An 18,984-nucleotide genomic window follows, 5' to 3' on the forward strand; every position below is an offset into this window, starting at 1 on the left:
AATATTTCTGGTTTTAGTTCCAGCTTTGATTTGTCAGAGCTGAGAAAACTGACAGGTCCTCTGCATGGCTCAGGTGACTCTTTCTACAGCTTCTCAAGTGCTGGAAGTGACAAATTATCCAGGAAAAATGAGAACAAGAAATAATTAGTGCTCTTGGTGGTTCACTGCTGAAGGTGTACTGAAGCAACTTTTGTAACCAAACATTAAGAGAGTGCTTCCAGTGAACCACCCCACTCCCCACCCCAACTAACACTGAAGTATCAGGGGGATGACTACTCCAAATTCAAGGTGTTCTGTGGATTTGTTTTCCTAAGATTATATCCCAAAAGCCCCCTCTAATATGTTTACTATTATTAGTCAGCCTGAGCACACAATTAACATGAAACAAAGGCATTTACTGAAACATCATAGCAAGGAAGCATTGCCCCTACAAATTTGGGGTACATGCACTACCAGTGTATATACCATCAGGGGCACATTCATAAAATACATTAGCAGAAGGAGAACACTTATAACCAAGGGGGCCCTGCAAAGATGTCTGTGGTTTTCATGGTATCTGTATGCTGCCCCTCCCAGTACAGTGAATCTGTTGGCCAGGTTATTCCACTGGGACCCTCTTTTCTCCTCTCCTAATCTCATACTAGTTCTGCAGCTGGACTCTCTGCTAAGCCCAGTATCTCCTCTCTCCTCATGCACAAATTGTCCTCTGAAAAATACCAATCCTGCTGGGGGATGAGGGAAGGAAAAAGGAGGGGAAAGGAAAGACAGGAATAAGCATTTCTACAGCACCAACTATGTGTCAGGCACTGTGCTAAGTGGTTTACAAATATTATCTCATTTGATTGTTACAAAAACTCTTTGAGGTAGGTACTGTTATTATTCTGATTTTATTGCTGGGGAAACTGAGGCAAACAGAGGTTAAGTGACTTGCCCAGGGTCACACAGCTGGCTAGTAGGTATCTGAGGCCAGATTTGAACTTGGGTCTTCCTGAATCTAGGCACAGCACTGATCTAATGAGCCACTTAATTGCCTCTAAATTCCCCCTCTTCCCCATGCTCCACTCTGGGAGAGGCACAAGGGAACAGGCAAATTCTCTGGGTTCTTCCTGCATAACTGACTCTTTTCTACTCTGCCGGGGTTGGCTCACTCTCAATTGATATTAGAGCTGGCTGACTTGTTTTTGTTTTTTAAAGGCCAAGGGACCTTTGGTCTGATACCCCTCAGACAACTTCTAACACTGAAGCTACCTGTGCTGTCTGCAGCTAATGGTCTAGGATTCCATCATAAACATGAAATTTTTCATACCTTTTAGAGCAGTAAAGAAATGTGAACATTCCTTTCACTTTCTTTACAAGCTGTGAATTTGCCACCCTTTACGGAGGCCACCAAGCATGTAAACTGACAGGCAAGGTTTCATACCCTTATAAGTCAAGACTTCAGACATTAAAAGTCCTAAAGAGGCAAAACCACATTTCTTTTCGCCTTTGTTATCTGCCCCTTAACTTCTCATAATCTCATCAAGTGGGTTGGGGGTGGGGGGAGGAAGGACTCAAATGATCAGGTGTCTCTTGATGTAACTACCACTTCATATTCACATTAAAAATAGAAATGTCTTCTGTATTCTGGGGCATATAGTCAGGATGTGTTGGAGAATCTCCCAAGACTTGTGAAAGTTGATGACTACCCACTTCTGGTCATCCATGTGGGCAGAAATGTTATTGCCTGAAAGTTGTCTAGAAGTCATCATTGAGGATTATGAAATATTCAGTGGGGTATGTGGTAGTGGTGGAAAGATACAATGGCTACACAGATATGTAAACATAAGATAATTTAAGGAGAAAAGAAATACTTAACCTTGGAGAAACCAAGGAAGATTTAATGCAGGATATCACAACTGACATTTGAGATTTGAAAATAAAAGAGTACATTCCAGGCATGAGGATAAAGGGGAATATGTCTGAAGATTCAATAAAAGACTGTTTTGGATATACAACTGCATTGTAACAAAATTCCATGCTGAGTTAGGTAATAGTCACACTATTTTCTTTTTTTCTTTATATGCTTTTCTTCTGAGTCTGGGATAATGATGATCTGAAAAGAGAGACTGACAAAGCAGTTTCTGATAATTCTGGTGCAAATGAGAAAATGAATGCTCTCCCAGTTTCTCACCAGAGGTCTCCAGGAAGTGGACACTCACAGCAAGAAGAAAACCATATGATAGGAGAGAGGGAGCCCAAAGAATGTTCTCTAGTGTGGAGGGTTGCTGGCTTCTTTTTCTTTCCATTGCCTTTGAGAGTTGGACTTCCAATTTCTCTTCAAATGATGGGACAAGAACAGGCGTTGCCTTGGGTTTTTGGTCTTTGGGGCTTCCATAAGATAGACTGGAAAATTCCAGGGTGTGGCTACTGGAGATCAGTTGTGAAGAGATGATCATATTTTGGAGTTGAGAAGACCACTGCACCAAGAGGAAAGATCTTGAGTCTCAAGACCTGTTCTGTTGGGGAACTGGACAGAAAGACTGATTTCTTTCGCTGTTCTTCCCTCTGCTTTTTCCTGGTATAAGCTGTGATTCTGAAGCAAGGACTCAGTACTCCACCCTTTCCTCTCTTATTCCTTTCCCATAAACTATAGACATGAATCAGGGGTGCGTTGTTTGAAGATTTGGGAGGTTAAGTGGGAAAAGGTTTAGGAGATGGCTGGAGGAAAATCGCTCTCTATAGGAGTGAATGATTTATTTCCATATTTTTTTTTCTGAGTTCAACAATTGATGGAGTCCCCTGGAGAGGGGAATTTGTTGTTGTTGTTGTGTTTGTCCTTCATTTTTGAAGAAGATCATGACATCAGGAAAATGATGACATGACTTGCACTTGACTTTGAGTGAGGGAGGGCTGTGCAAGGTCACCAATGTCATTTTCTTCTCCACAGTCATCTGAGTTCAGTGACCAGATATTCATCAGGATGACTGAAGATGGGCCAGGATGCAATGGGAAGCCCTGGCCATTTTAGGCTAAGTTCTTATCAGACTCTCACTTTGAGTGAGATACACACATTCAATGAAAAGGCCTCTTTAAGAAGTTACTCCAGGGATGGCCCGTTTTAATACAAACAAACAAACAAATAAGCAAATGAATGAATGGATAGATAGATAGAAATAGATAGAAAGATAGATAAAAATGTTAAAAATCAAACTGGGAGGGGAATACCCTCAGGGTTCCTGGATAAAAAAGTTAATACTTAGTGTTTACATTTGCTCTGTGCTAAGTGGGTGGGACTTGTTGTCCAGTGTTTGAGCTCCAGAGTGAATTAGGCTTAAGGTTTGATCTTTGAGCAGTAGTGTATCTTCCCCTAGGTAGAGCACCCTAGGCAAGGTTGGAGAGGAGAGGAGAGGAGAGGAGAGGAGAGGAGAGGAGAGGAGAGGAGAGGAGGGGAGAGGAGAGGAGGGGAGGGGAGAGGAGAGGAGGGGAGGGGAGGGGAGGGGAGGGGAGGGGAGGGGAGGGGAGGGGAGGGGAGAGGAGGAGCTGCTATTCGCTCATAGGTTGTGTTTGTTCTTTGTTCTTGAAGAGGACCATGACATAAAAATGATGACATTACTTACGGTTGACTTTGATTTGAGTGAGGGAGGTCTGTGCAAGGTCACCAGCCTCACTTTCTCCTCTAGTTTAATATTTTGAATAATATTTACTCCGTTTTATCCACTAGAATAATTATAGACCTGGAGAGCCCCAGGTTCTGTAGAAAGTGGAACCAGTGTAGGCATTTGTAGACTGAGTACCCTCTGGTGGTCAGTGGTGATACTGTATCATTTTCAATCTAAGCCCTGTATTTTCCAGAGACTGAGTCTGGAGGTGTTGAGCGAACAATTAGCTGGTAACTAAAATAGAATGCTACCTGGTGGGCAGTTTTTATCCCTTACTGAATAATTAATGCAGTGACACATTGTTTTTCTGTAGGCTTGGGGAAGGCAACACAAGCTATATGAGCCAAGGATAAAAAGAAAAGTGCCTGAAAGATTATAGGTGTCACAATAGTATAGAATCTGAGAGACTGTTCAAGGGTCAGATTCATGCATTCTCTATGGATCTGACCAAGAGGGAGTGATTTGCCATTTAAAGATGAAATTTTAAATGGAGGAATATAAAAAGTTTAAAAGAAAGGGAAAAAATCTACAAACAGTAACTAAAGATTATGAAAAGGGGGATACTATAAAAACAACAACAAAAGGTCTTTCAGGAACAATCAAAGAGCTTCTGTAGTCATGGAAAATTTAGCACTGGGGAAGATGTCAATAATCTTGTCAGAGAGTAGCCAGAATATCATCATGTTCCTAGGATGGGGATTAGTCCATGACAAAATCCAGTATTACTATGGTCCAGGGACAGAGGGGACTCAACAGAGTTGCCACAGTTGGAGTCTGTATAATGAGGAAAAAGCTTGGAACTTGAAGTCAACAGAAATTTGGGATCAAATCCTATTACTAGCTGAGTGACATGGAACACATATGTGCATATGTGTGTTTAGAAAAATATAGATTATGCACAAAATAAATAGAAGATGGTCTGGGAAGAGAGGACACTAGCAGCTAGAAGAACTAAGAAAGGCTTCATCTAGAAGGTAGAATTTGAGTTGAATCTTGAAAGGAAACCAGGGATTCTCAGATGCGGAGATGGGAGTGCATTTCAGATAAAAGGAATGGCCAGTGAAAAGGCATAAAGATGGGAAATGGCGCATTAGAAGTGAGAAATAGCAAGTTGGCCAATGTGTCTAGAACACAGAGTTCATGGAGAAGAATGATGTGTAAGAAGACTGGAAAGATGGAATGAACCAGTTATAACACCAGTTATATTTAAGTCTAGGGTAACACAAACCATGCCTGAGGAAAGTGACGGCACATTAAATTAACTTTTTTAGCCAGGACAACATGGTACAGACATTGCTGGGGTGATTCAGATGACAGAAGAGCTTGCCTGAAGTAGAACCACAAGTGGATAGAAGAGGGCCAACTGGTAGCTTCCTATTTTAAGCAATTTTGTTGTTTCTGCACTGTTGGAGGATGGCGAGAACTTTCAATGCCTTCTAAACTGGGCTAAGTCCCAGTTTCCTCACTCTAGTTATGTCTTTGTGTAACATGCTCTGAACCAAAGCCAAAGTTTCACATTCACCACCTTTTGCCTCATAGCAGCAATCTGCCTGCTTCCTGATGTCCATAACTATTTGTACAGAATTGTCATCTATCATTTCCCTCCCTAGCTCCTCTGCAGCAGTGAGAATCATGAAGTAATTTTTTTTCACAAAAATATCACTGTCTGTATGGTTTTCTTTTTCCCAACTCCACTACATCTGGACATCCTGGCATCATCCATCACTCAACAGATGGAGATGGTACATTGACTGACTGGATCCAAAAACACAGATCCATGATCATCTTATGCCACTCTTGACAGAATGCAGCAAATGTGTCTCAAGTACCCGTGAAGTGCCAGACTCTGTCATGCGTGATGGGAGCACAAAGACAGGATACAAGTCCTGCCCTCAAGGGACTGAAAATCCAATAGGAGGGGTATGAAACATGCAAAAATATAGAGAAAAGCAGAATGTGATTAAGGACAAAGGAAGTATCAGGATAAGGTACTCTTGAAAAATGTGAGGAGGCTTAGCTCACTTGCATCCAGGGTAGGGGGAGTAAGGAGCAGGGAAGGTTTAAGGAAGAGGTGGCAATAAAGCTGGGTTTCCACTTTCATGTCATCATTTAATAAAAATCTAAAGTTTCTGTAATGAAAGAACATTTCTCTTAATGCTAGTGCAAATCATATGTTCTTATTTGGGGGATCATAGAATCTGAGCTGGAAGGGACCTTTGTTCAACTACTGTTGTCGAACCTTCTCACTTTCCAGATGAGGATAATGATGCCCAGAGTTCAATGACTCTCCCAAGGTAACAAAGTTTATAAGCATCAGAAGCAAGATTTGAACTTAATTCTAAGGCAGAGGGCATCCAATAGAATGTAAGCTGTTGTATGGTAGAGACTATTTTCTGTCCCCAGCACTTAGAATGATACTTTGGCCATGGTGAACAATCAATGAATGTTTGTTGAATTGAATCTATACCTAAGTCAGGAGTTTAGAGATGGGAGTGGGGGCAGGAAAGAATAGAGGGAGGGAGAGATGAATTTTACCTTCTGGAAAATGCCTTCATAGTAAGTATAGAGCTGTTGTTTGTCCTTCTTGAAGTGGACCATAATATTGAGAAGGTGATGTCATGACTTGCAAGTCCTTAAATCCAATTGAATTTAAGTGGAGGAGGGCTGTGCAAAGTCACCAGCCTCACTTTCTCCTCTGGAGTTATTGAGTCCAGTGGCAAGATATAGATCAGGATGACTGGAGATGCCCGGGATGCAATGGGAGACCTTGACTTTTTTAAGCTCAGGTCTTTTCTGGGTCTCAGTTTGTTTGAGACAGTGCCCACTCAGTGGGCATTTAGTGATTAAAGATAGGTAAGAAATGAAGCAAAGAATGGCCTCTTTTACCTAGTAAAAAAAAAAAAAATCAATGTGGGAGGGGAAGACCTGCAGGGTTTCTGGCCCAAACAGAAACAGTTGCTATTTACACTAACTCTGAACCATCAGAGCCCAAACAGTAACCAAGTGAGGCTAGGACTGGGACCTATTGTTGACCAGTCAATGACAGTCAGAGTGCTTTGCATTTAAACAAAGCATGGTCCTTAAAAAGAAACCTAGTGTGTTAAAACTCCATAATACGTTGCGAGGTTTCAGTAATCAAAATTTATGTTCCTTTGGACAGAGAACCTGCAGGTAAGGGTATGATTCCCTATGTGGATAGAGGGAAAGGAGGGAGGGAGAGGAAAAGGGAAGGAGAAAAGGAAGGAAGGGAAGGAGGGAGGAGTGCGGTACCTGGAATCAGAAAGACCTGTGTTCAAATCTACTTTCAAATTACAAGCTATGCGATCCTGGGCAAGTCACTTAACCACTGTCTGCCTCAGTTTCTTCATTTATAATATGGATTGTTGCCTTGCAGGATTGTTGAAAAGATCAAAATCAAATGAGATAATATTTGTCAAGTGTATTACAATTCTTACAATGTTATACACATGTCAGCTATTATAAATTGTACCTCCCTTCTGACCTTGTATGTACATAATTTATTTGCATGTTGTTCTTCCCTTTGGTATGTAAGTTTCTTAAGGAAAAGAGAGTCAAGTTTTTGCCTTTCTTTGTAACCTCAGCACTTAGCATAGTGTCTAAAGTAAATGCTTAACAAATGTTTGTTGACTGATTGATAGAAGTGGTGCAAATCAGAGTAGACTTGAGGCCAAATAAAGACCAGCCACAACATTAGGGACACAGCAGGATTATAGGATTTGAACTGGAGAGGAACTTAAAAATGTTTGTTTATTCCTGAACTCCTCTTGTTAGAGATGAGGAAGTCCCCAGAAGACTTAGACACCTTGCTCTTTCAGCTCGGGATCAGAACCTGTGTCCTTTGACTCCAAATCATTTTATCTTTCTACTCTACTACCCTACCTTTCCTAGGGTAAGGCACTTTATAGATGAAGGCCCTTAGCTAGAATTGTTTCCAATCCTGGTTTCTTGCTGCCTAGGCATTAGACTCATTAATGAAGCTGAAACTTTGAGGTCAAACTTGTTCTGGATTCTAATATGGTGGCCAGAGATAAGTAAGATAATAAACATAGTGACCTGTTTTATGCCTCGTGAAGTGGGAATAGCCATTAACGTGACAAATCTAGCTCTTCCAAGAGGAAGACAAAGACCCATCTGAGATCACAGCTGCCAAGTCTACAGAACAGGTATAAACAGCCATGTGAAGCTTGTGATTGTAGACATAACACAGTGGCTTCCATTACATCAAATTTGCTGTCACTTTCATTCACTATTTTTTTCTCTCAAATACCTAAAGCCTAGCCATGGTATAAAGACTGCCAAAGAAGCAAAATTCACTGGAGATTATGTAATCAGTTGAGGCCTACATCACTGGGATGCCAAGACTGTTATTTAATCCACAAACTGTGATTTTGACAGGCATAGGCATTATTTAGCATGTGGGCTCTGGGGAATGCCTATTCACCCCCACCACCTTGGGGCTCCCTTTCCTATTGGTCCTTTAGTGTGAATTCATGTGTCTGATGCTTGGCATTGCTGGTTTTGCTCCCAGAATAGATTCTCATATAACCAAGTAGACAGGGACAATGAAAGTCCACTGGTCAAGGTCCATTGTCAGTTTTATCTTCATACATGGGAAAGGGGAAGAAGCTAGGAGCCATTTAGGGTTTGTCTATGATGCCATTTATTCTGCTTGTAGACTCTGCTAATGAATAATCTAATAACATGTTTCTGAGGCTTCCTCCTATTCCTTTTCTTAGATTTATACCTGAAGAAGTGAGCTTTCTCTCACAGAGTGTGCTGGAAAGGAGCCAGGTATGTTCCAAAGGGGATTTTAGTGTACCAAATGAAAGGAACAAGGTAAAGTAGGGCAGATCTCAGAGAATATCAGTTTTAATACTTGAAATTGAGGTCATTCTTTATGATGCAGGACATATTGTCCCCATAGGTATAGATCTCTACCCAAATGTTTTCTCATTCAGTCATCCATACAGTCAACAAGCATTTTTTAAAATATCTACTAGCTTTAATGCCTTGTCATCAGACTCTGGTCCTGCCCTCAAAGATCTTATAATCTAATAGGAAAAATAAATAGGTATAAGAGTACATTGTAATAAAACCCTTTCAAGTTGGTTTCCCTGCTTCTAGTCTCTACCTTTGAAAATCAACCCTCTACCTCAGAGGTGTTAAATAGGCATCATTCTACCTATACCTCTCTTTGGTGCCAAAAAAAAAAAAATGTGATTGGAAAATTTTAACAAAATAAGTAAAAATACAATAGAATATAGATAATATTTTCTAAGTCAATATGAAATCTTCAGGGATCCATTTGTGTATTTAGTGGCCCCCAATTCTATTTGAATTTGACAATAGTGCTTTACATAGATACTAAAATAATCTCCCTAAGGATTGGATCTAAGTGTATTATAATTTGAGGGGTTAAATTCAAAGGTCTCTGAGGTCCTTTATGGCTCTAAGTCTACGATTCTATAATCCTTCAGTGGCTCCCTTATTACCTCTAAAGTACAAACTCCCAGCTTGGATCATAAGGCCCTCTACAGTAAAGCTCTGACTTACCTTTCCAAATTTATCTGATATTATTCTCATTCATATATTCTATGTTCCTGTCAAACTGGTCCAGTAGCTATTGCCTGAACTCAATACTCCATCTTTTTTCCACTTTAGATTTATACAGGCCATTCCCACATGCCTGGAAAGACTGGAAGAGACGAAATTGGTATATGTTTGGCACAGTGATTGATTACTGAACTTTGGGGCAGCTAGGTGGTGCAGTGGATAGAACACCAGTGCAGGAGTCAGGAGGACATGAGTTCAAATCTCACCTCAAACACTTGACGCTCACTAGCTGTGTGACCTTGGGCAAGTCACTTAACTCCAGTTGCCTCATCTTGGGTCATCTCCAGTCATCCTGATGAGTATCTGGTTGCTGGATTTGGATGGCTCTGGAGGAGAAGTGAGGCTGGTGACCTGCACAGCCCTCACTCAAAACAAAGTCAAGTTCAAGTCATGTCATTATTTCTCTGATGGCGTGGTCTTCAGCAATGAAGGACAAACACATACACATAGATTGCTGAACTTAGAGTCATGGAACTTGAGCTTAAATCTCAGCTCCTGCCACTTATTTCTTATGTAACTACAGCAAGTCATTGAATACCTCTTGGTCCTCAGTTTCCCCATGTATAAAATGAAGGGGTTGGACTAGGTGAGTTCCAAGGTCTCTTCCAGCTCTAGATTCATGACCTGATGAAGAATTTCCCCCAAAGGCACATGTAATGGGGACTTGTCACATGCCTATACCTTCTAAGATGGTGGCACCCCATTGAAGATGCTAGGGGACCTGCTTCAGGGATACAGGCAATTTGGTGCATGCATGGATAGTCTGCATTGGTCTACTATGGGGTTGGGAACAGCCTTTTTCCATTGGTTTGTGTAGACTGACCTTAGCCAGAACTGTCTGCATCTTCAAAACTGCCTGATAAGACAGTGAGGCTTTTTTTTCCCTCCTGTATTTCCATGTGAGGTTGAAAGATTTTTTCTCTCATACTATGATATACAAGAGGGCCTGTGAGTTTCTTCCACCCATTCTTAGGGAATGTGGCTCAGAGCAAAAGACCTGAGGCTTTGACCCTTCCCTTTATGTCCTTGTCAGTTCTAGGTGTAAGCAGTGGAGTCTCCTACTTGGGACCTCTAGTCATGGGGATCTAGGAGTCCAGGAAACTAAACCAGATATTGTAGTGAACTCAACAGCAAAGACCTGGGGACCAAGGGCTCAGGAATACTTACTCAGCAGAGTTTGGGACTGGAAATTGGTAGGACTAATGATATGGAGAACTGAGCTAAATTGTGAACCTAATTCTCCCTCACTGGCCCCTGAATTGAGGAACTATGTGCTGGTGCTTTAAAGTATATATACCTTTCTAAAATTGAATCTGATGTTAAGTGGTTAAATGGAATTGCTAGTTACAGATCCCCTGAAATGAAAGGAACACAATGAGAAGGGTCTTGAGCTAGTGGCAGAGAAGAGAGAATCCCCAATCCTGGAGTATAGGTGATGGTGGTATAAAATTTAACAGACCTGGCCCTCAGTGTGTGGGTTCTGAGAAATCCCTGTAACACACAGAAGTGAAATACAGGACTATGCCCTGCTAAGTGGCAAACAACCTTACGATCGGACTGCTTGCAATGGTGAGGACAAGAAAGGAGGATGCTCTGCACACTATGCTATCTCAGCCTTATGGCATTTGGTTAGTCCAAGGATCCTGAAATTTTACTGGAGGATACAAAATTGACTCTGGTGTGAAAGACCCTCGGAAGCTACATTTCCTTCTTTTTTTGCTCCAGAAGCTGTTTAGAGGAGGGACAATGTCATGTTTGTTGAATTGAACCAGAAGCTGGGTGTGGAGGGTGGGCACGGAGAGATGAAAGCATGATTGTGAACTGCAATGGAACTTGATATTGGAACTGCTAGTGGAACGTAAAAGCTCCTACAAGGGTGGAAGACATGGGTCTGCCATTGCTGCTAACCAAGTAGTCTTGGGACGAGCTGTTTGTTGTTGTTCCAACTTTTGAATGATGATGCTTGCTGTGTGTGTGTGTGTGTGTGTGTGTGTGTGTGTGTGTGTGTGTGTTTGTGTATGTGGTCACAGGCTATGATTTAAATTGCTGCCTGTAAACTTTGTTTTTGCCTTTGGAAGGAGTTTAAATTTTTAAATTATTAGTTTTTAAATTAGTATTTTTTTCTCTAGAAGTTATTTTAAAACTTGTTTTATAGCAAAAGGTCACAAGGACCCAATTTAGACTAAAGAGCTGCTTCATGCTTTGTATGGAAAAGGAAGCCCACTCATTAACGGCACTCATCAGCTTCCTGGACAGTTGAAATACAATGCCAAAAACTTTTAACTTTGCTATCTAGAGAGAATATGGTATTAAAATGAATTCTTTCTTGGAATCTTAATTTTCTCATTTGTACAATGGGAACGATGATAGTCTTGTTTCACGCTCTACTTGTGTGACAGTGGCCAAGTCACCTAACCTTTTTGGGTCTCAGTTTTTTCTTCTGTAAAATGACAGGGACAAGGGAGCTGGGCTCAATGACCTCTGAGATCTCTTCTCAAAGATCTCTTCTGAGATCTTCCCCCAAACCACAGCTCTTTCAGACTTTCCTACTTCTGACAATGGCTTTCAACCCTCAACCCACACATCCAATCTATGGTCTTTAATGACAAATTCACTGGATTGTTTTGAAGAAAGTACTTTACAAACTGAAAAATACAATTCCAGTGGGAATTATTATTATTGCAGCCCTCATATCATTCAGCTCCAATAAACACATTAAGCACGTAATAAGTATAAAGTGTTGTGCAGGGTGCAGGGCAGTACAAAGACAAAATTCCTTGAGGAATGCACGTTATGTTTAGGGAGAAAGGATGCAATATCCACAGACAGTTGTATATCTAACAATTAGAGGAGAGAACTGACTCCCTGCTGGCCCATCCAGTGGGACCCTTGTATCATGAAGTCACTAAAGGAAGGAGAAAGGTAGAAAGGGTGAAAAGGTGGTGGGGGAGGGAGATTCTTACTATTGCTGTATCATATTTAAAATGGAACTCATTATCTACCCCAATCCCACCTGTGTTTCTTTCAAATTTCCTTATTTCCCTCAAGGGCTTGCAACCTTGGAATCTTTCTCTATTCAATCTCTCTCACTCCACCTATCAAATCGGTTGCCAAGTCTTGTCATCTCTAAAACATTTTCTCATATTAATACCTTTCTCTACGTTTACACAGTCTTCAGTCTAGTTCAAGCCTTCATCAAGGCATTACATATGACAAAACTGAGACCTAGAGAGTTCAGATGATTTGTTCAAGGTCCCATAGATAGTAAGTAGAAGAACGTAGATTTGAACACAGGTCCTCTGCATTAGTGTGCCAGGTCTAGACTCAGGAAGACCCATCTTCATGAGTTCAAATCTGGTATCAGACACTTACTAGCTATGTGACCCCAGGCAAATGACTTAACCATTTTTGCCTCAGTTCCTCATCTGTAAAGTGAGCTAGAGAGGGAAAAGGCAAACCCCTCCAGTATATTTACCAGGAAAACCCCAGATAGGGTCAACAAAGATTTGGACATGACTGAAACAATTATGCAACAACCACTGACTCCAAATCCAGTGCCTTTTCCATTATATCTTGCTCTCTCCAGTGATGGTTACCACAGCAACCTCCTAGGGGCTATATGTAGTTAGAATCTAGGCTACCAGTGTGGCAGAAGGAAAACCAAAGGAAAAAACCTGAGGGAAAGTTGTAATCCTGGAAAGTCAGATGTCAAGTTCTGGAAGCTTTTCCTGGTCAATGGTCATCAGTTATGAAACAGACCTGAAAAGCCAGGTTCTGATTTTCCCCTTCTGAGGCAACAGCTGCTTGACTTCTCTTGAGAACTGGGTATTATTTAGTTTGGGCAAACAAGATCTTGAAAGGATTGGGCACTCTCCTAATTTTCCATGCTCAGTTGCCTAGTTTTATTTAACCACAAGGCCAAGGGGAAATTTTCCATTGGTTTACAAATTTTGCTCAGTAAATATTATAATACTCACTGTCAGTCAAGAAGAGGCCTTTTAAAAAGAAAAGTCACCCATGAAAACTCAAATTTATGAAACAGTCTAATAGGGGGAGAAGGGGTATGATGGTTAACTTTACAAAAAAGAGTATTATCTTTTAATTAGAGCTCCTTTAAATACAAGGTCTTTCATTGCATTCAAGTATTTGTTTACATGAGAATTAATTATTTGGAGATAAGTCTAGAGGAGAAACTTAACAAACTGTTCAAATGAAGATCAAGCATTTCTGAATTGAATCCATGAGAAGATTACTAGTCCTGTAACTTTGAACAAAGTACTTCTCCTCTCAGGGTCTTGGTTTTCCCATATGAAAAATGAGGAGGCAGTATTCCATACCTGCTGAGGCTCCCTTGACTTGGTGAGCCATGGTACTTTCTGCTTGCTCATTCCTGGGATTTGTAATCTGGGCAAGCCATTTCCCTGACCCCCAGGCTTCAGGCTAGTGGGGAGGTCAACAAGAAGGAGCTTTCTTATTTAGTGTTAGGTAGCCCAATCATTGCCATATAATAACAACAGGAAAAATTATAAAGGTCCTCACAACCCTGAAAGAATGAGGACAGAAGCTTTATTATCTCAGTTTTGCAGATAAGGAAAGTGAATGTCACCCCAATCCAAAGCTCATTGATATGAGATTCTGTCTTTATTGGTAGAAATCATAGAAAAGGTCTGTGTTGGTGAAATGCAAGTGTGGATGTTGAAGGATTGATTTACAAGGTATCAGAAGGAGGAAAAGATATAGAAAAAATCTTAAATCTTATCAGTACCAAAATTTTAAAATGGCAACCAAGAAAACCTCAACTACTGATCTACATGCCTACTTTCTCATCTGTATACAGATATTTATGTGAATAAACTACATATATAACAGTCATTTTCAGTAGGAGTGTTCACAGGCAACAGACAGGCTTTTGTAAGTGATATTTCACAGCAGACCACATCTCTACTTTCATATAGCTTATGAAAAGATGCAGAGAATACAAGAACCCACTGTCCTTATGTTTATTAAAAAAATGCATTTGACTCCATAAAGCATAAAGGCACCTTTAATGTTCTTGTCTAATAATGTGTCTTTTATCCCTCCATCAAATAATGAAAGATTCCTTGAAAAATCATCAACATTAAGAGAGGCACAAAAAGAGGGGATGTATGATCATCAAATGCTGTTCACGTTGTCATTGAGTGGATCAAGTGTAGAATTGAAGGTTTAAAAGTTGTTTCGGCTGTTGAGGCTCAGTAGGTTTATGGGCTTAGTGACTTAGGTTAAAGATGTTTTCCCTCCAGAAGCTCCTGTTTGCATAGCACATTATACAGGCTGTATCCAGCCCTGGAATATTGATTGCATAGACTCCACAATATCTTTAGCCACTCAGGTGAGTTTGCCTTAACTATCTTCCGGGTGGATGAAGAATGACTTGTTCAAATTTTGACGTGTACTTAGGTAAACAATTTATGGAACTCATCCATCAGAATGTATCTTTCTTGTACAGACAGGATAATTAGACAACAATTGAGGACCAAGCTTAAACAGTAGGAGGAGAATAGTCTAAATTGCCTTCGGAAAATTACAAAACTCCTTTAATAACCCTAAACTTTTTGCCAGAAACAAAGGCCTACTTTAAAAATATTATCTACTAGTGGTAAAGCACAACTGTGATTCACAGAATGCTGTACTTTCTGAAAAAAGAAAAAAAAATTCATTGCATTGGCAATGGAGAGTAACATGGTGGGCAAATATAACAAATAAGGAACTATGAAAAAGGACTAGAGTGAAGATTTATCCTCCAAGAAATATGTGTGTTCATCCTTCGTTGCCAAAGAAGACCATGCCATCACAGAAATAATGACATGAGTTGCCCTTGACTTTGTTTTGAGTGAGGGAGGGCTGTATAATCCTCACCAACCAACCAACCTCACTTCTCCTCCAGAGCCATCTGAATCCAGTGACCAGATATTCATCAGGATGACTGGAGATGACCCAGGAAGAGGCAATTGGAGTTAAGTGACTTGCCCAAGGTCACACAGCTAAGTGAGTGTCAAGTATCTGAGGTGAGATTTGAACTCAGGTCCTCCTGGCTTTTGCACTGGTGCTCTGTCCACTTTACCACCTAGCTGCTAGGCAGGCATGAACTAGTCTTGAACTACTTCATTGGAAGGAACACCCATATTGATTGGATCACAGAACCAATTCAATTCATGCCAAAATTCTCATTTAAGAAACTTGCACATTGAGAAGGGCTCTTGGCTTTATAAGGAGAATATGTGAATGCCTTAAGGCATGAACCCTTCTCATATATTTAAAATACAATTTAGTTGACAGAAGTACAGTTTTTGTTTAGTTTTCTAATAACCTTTGTCCACTTCTAGTATAGTCCTTTTTTTTTTTTTAATTAAACGTATCCAAAATGGCCAAAGGGGTTGTGTTAAGGTTTTTCTTCATGGAATCTCCTAAGGAGATAGCATGAATAAGTGGATTGAGGATGTGTCCCAGAGCCAAACCGTCCTGGGCTAAAGACCCACCTCTGACATATACTGGTTGGGCAACCCTTGGTAGATCATTTAATCTCTTAGTACTATAGACAACTCTCTCAAACTATAAATTGCAGAAAAGGTGCTGACCTGCTTTGGGAGGGAATTTTCTCACCTGGGAGTTTACTATACCAATGAAATTCAGGTCCAGTCTCTCCCTTTTTCTCAGAGGCCATCTAATCTAACCGATATGGGAAAAATGAATCTTCTCTAGCATATACTTGACAAGCTGTCATCCAAGCTTGGCTTAAAGTCTTCATCAACGTGGACATGATTCGCTACTTCCTGAAGCAGCTCCTTCCATCCTTGCATAGGTCTAAATGTAAGGAAGTTTGTCCTGCCATGAAGCTCAAATTTGATTCTTTATAACTTCTATCTATTCTCCTGGTTTTGCCCAAAAGGGGACAAATAAAAAAGTTGAATCCTTCTTACTCATGTTAAGTCTTTAAATACTTGAAGAGAGCTATCTCTAAACTTCTCTAGTGACTTAAATGGAACTTCATATGACAAGTACTCAAGGTCCTATACCATTCTGGTGACCCTCCTTTGGACATATTTCAGCTTATCACTGTGCTTTCTAAAATGTGGTTCTCAGAATTGAACATGATACTCCTGATACAATTTGACCAGGGCAAAGTACAGCAAGATTCTTATCTGCTTCTTGGCAGCTCTGCCCCACTTAGTGCAGTTCAAGATTCCATTAGCTTGTAAGGGTGCCATATCACACTGCTGACATTTATTGAGCTTATGGATCACTAAATCTCCCAGATTTCTGTCAGAGAAATTGCTCCCCTAACTATTGTTCCCCCTTCTTGTATGTGTAAAATTGATCTTGATTTAATCCAACTTCCTATTAAATTTCATTCAGATTAAACCCAATGTTCTATCTTGTCAAGCAGAACCTAGAGTTTCTCTCAGGCAGATCAATAATGATTCGGGGGATTGTAGGTGGGGTGTGATTGCTTGCCTTGGGGCCCTTTAACATACTCATAATAACTTGGTCTTCTAGGGGATGGGCATTTGAGGTCCCTGACCAGGGATCTTCACATTTGTGCTTTCACATAGAGCTTTGCAGCCAATTTACTTTTCCTGACCTCTCTCCTCATTGGGATTGTTGGTCTTTGTGTGAAAATTTTTTTCTTGAGAGATTCCCATCACTCCTGGGCTGACTTTTTTTTTTTTATATCAGATTTTAGTTAGTGGTATCCTACCTATTTGTCTTATAAACCCTCAGATAGTTGCTCTCTACAAATCCAGGGTGCATGTCACCCTATGCCTGGCCTTCCTCTCTTCCTTCACAAATTTTATGAGGGGTGTGGTTCCTATCCTTCAACATTCTAATAATTTATCTCCCTGTTAATGAGAAGTGGATCTAGAACAGAATTTCCATTTGTAGATACTTAACTTTGGAAAGAGGAAATAATTTTTAAGGCAGAAGGAAAGTCTACATTATTGAAGTCCTCTATCACTTAAATATTATCCCTCAGATTTAGATTTGTGATGTTTCCTGAACTCATTTATTTCTTCTTTCTGACCTAGTGGTATGTTGCATATTCTGATGCTTCCAAGCTACTTTCCAACCTGGACAAGTTCACAGCTCCACCAGCAGTGCATTAAGGTTCCTGTTCTCCCAAAGTCCTTCCGGCATTTGACATTTTCTTATTTTGTAATCTTTTGAGGTGGAACTTCAGATTTGCTTTAATTTATATTTCCTTCATTATTGGTGATGTAGAGAACTTTTTCTTATAGCTATTAAAAGATTGATTTGTTACTTTGAAAACTGCTTCTTCATATCCTTTGATGATATATCAATTGGAAATTATTCTTATTCTTATAAATTTGAATTAATTCCTTATTTATCTTAGGAATGGGAACTTTATCAGAGAAATTTCTTGCAAATTTTTTTCTAGTTTTCTGTTTTCTTCTTCTTTTTGCTACATTGTTTGTGCAAAAACTTTTAAATTTTATGTTATCAAATTTGTCCCTTTACTCTCCCATCATCCTCTTTAACTTTATTTGGTCATGAACTCTTCCTTTAGCCATAGATCAGGAAAGTAATTTCTTTTTGGGTTCACTAACTTGTTGTCAGTGTGGCCACACAAACATACATATACATATAACTATATACATAGGTGTATATGTATAAAATCTATATATATAAATATATTTCTCTCTCTCTCTCTGTATATATATGTCTGCCTTGTATGTATTTGGAGCTCATCTTGGTATATGGTATGAGGTACCAGTTTAAACCTAGTTTCTGCCAAACTGCTTTCCAGTTTTCCCTGTGGTTTCTGTCAGATAAGGAGTCCTTACCCTGGTGATTGAGATTTTTGGCTTTATTAAATACTAGGTTACTAGTATTCACTAGTTCATTTGCTGTACAATGTTTCTGTTTCACTGATTGATCTGTTTTTTAATCTATATCAAATCTGGTCATGTTCTTTGATCTTGGAGTAGTTGCATCTTCTTACTCCACCAATGTTGCTAACTTAATAATATGCTTTCCTCTCTTTCCCTATCTGAGCAATCTCTCACTGTATCTCAGCAGAAGCCCGAAATGATCCCCTGTAAGACCTTGAGACTGGTGTTGGCATTGGACCCACAAACACTTTTGTTCCTATGTTCTAGTGGCAGAGGAAGTAAAGGTAGGAATTTATAGGAATATTCCTACTAAAAATTTATGCCTGACCCACAGTTTCCAAATAGTTTATAGAAAAGATCCTTTTGAGCCAGTGACATGAAGCATGAGTGAATATGGGGTGGGGAATTTTCTTCTGAATACCTCCTTTTAGAGTTCTGACCAAGCTAGGCTCCCAGGAGAAACACCCTGCCTCCATTGTGGAATCCTCCTCCAACAACTGCCCCTCCCTGTTTATTACTTTTGCAAATTTGGAGCAGGGCAACTTGGCTCCATATCTAAGCCCTGAAGATCTGGTTATAACAGTCTGGGAGGGAGGAGGGGGCTGCTTCTGATTAGGGGCTGTTGCCTTTGCCAAGAGATGTCCTCTGTCTGTGGACAATTAAGTTATTCTCACGGACCAGCCACATGGGCACAGACGACCTCTTTCTCTACCTTGTCCCCTCCTCTTGTTCCTTCCACTGACTCAGACCTCTAAAGATCTGGGAAATCCCATGAGGTCCCTGTCTTCCATGAAAGCCTTGAAATCTAGCAGGTGTTGAGT

At 40.3% G+C, this 18,984-nt stretch overlaps 1 long non-coding RNA gene across 1 annotated transcript; it reads left to right on the forward strand.

Annotated features, from left to right (window-relative positions):
- Positions 1 to 6,632: 6,632 nt before the first annotated feature.
- On the forward strand, positions 6,633 to 17,138 carry LOC140523920 (uncharacterized). Its single transcript, XR_011973510.1, has 3 exons — positions 6,633 to 6,809; positions 8,396 to 8,450; positions 15,199 to 17,138. It is a non-coding gene; the product is annotated as an uncharacterized lncRNA (long non-coding RNA).
- Positions 17,139 to 18,984: the final 1,846 nt, after the last annotated feature.

This window comes from Notamacropus eugenii, chromosome 2, assembly GCF_028372415.1.
Source record: "Notamacropus eugenii isolate mMacEug1 chromosome 2, mMacEug1.pri_v2, whole genome shotgun sequence".
NCBI lineage: Eukaryota > Metazoa > Chordata > Mammalia > Diprotodontia > Macropodidae > Notamacropus > Notamacropus eugenii.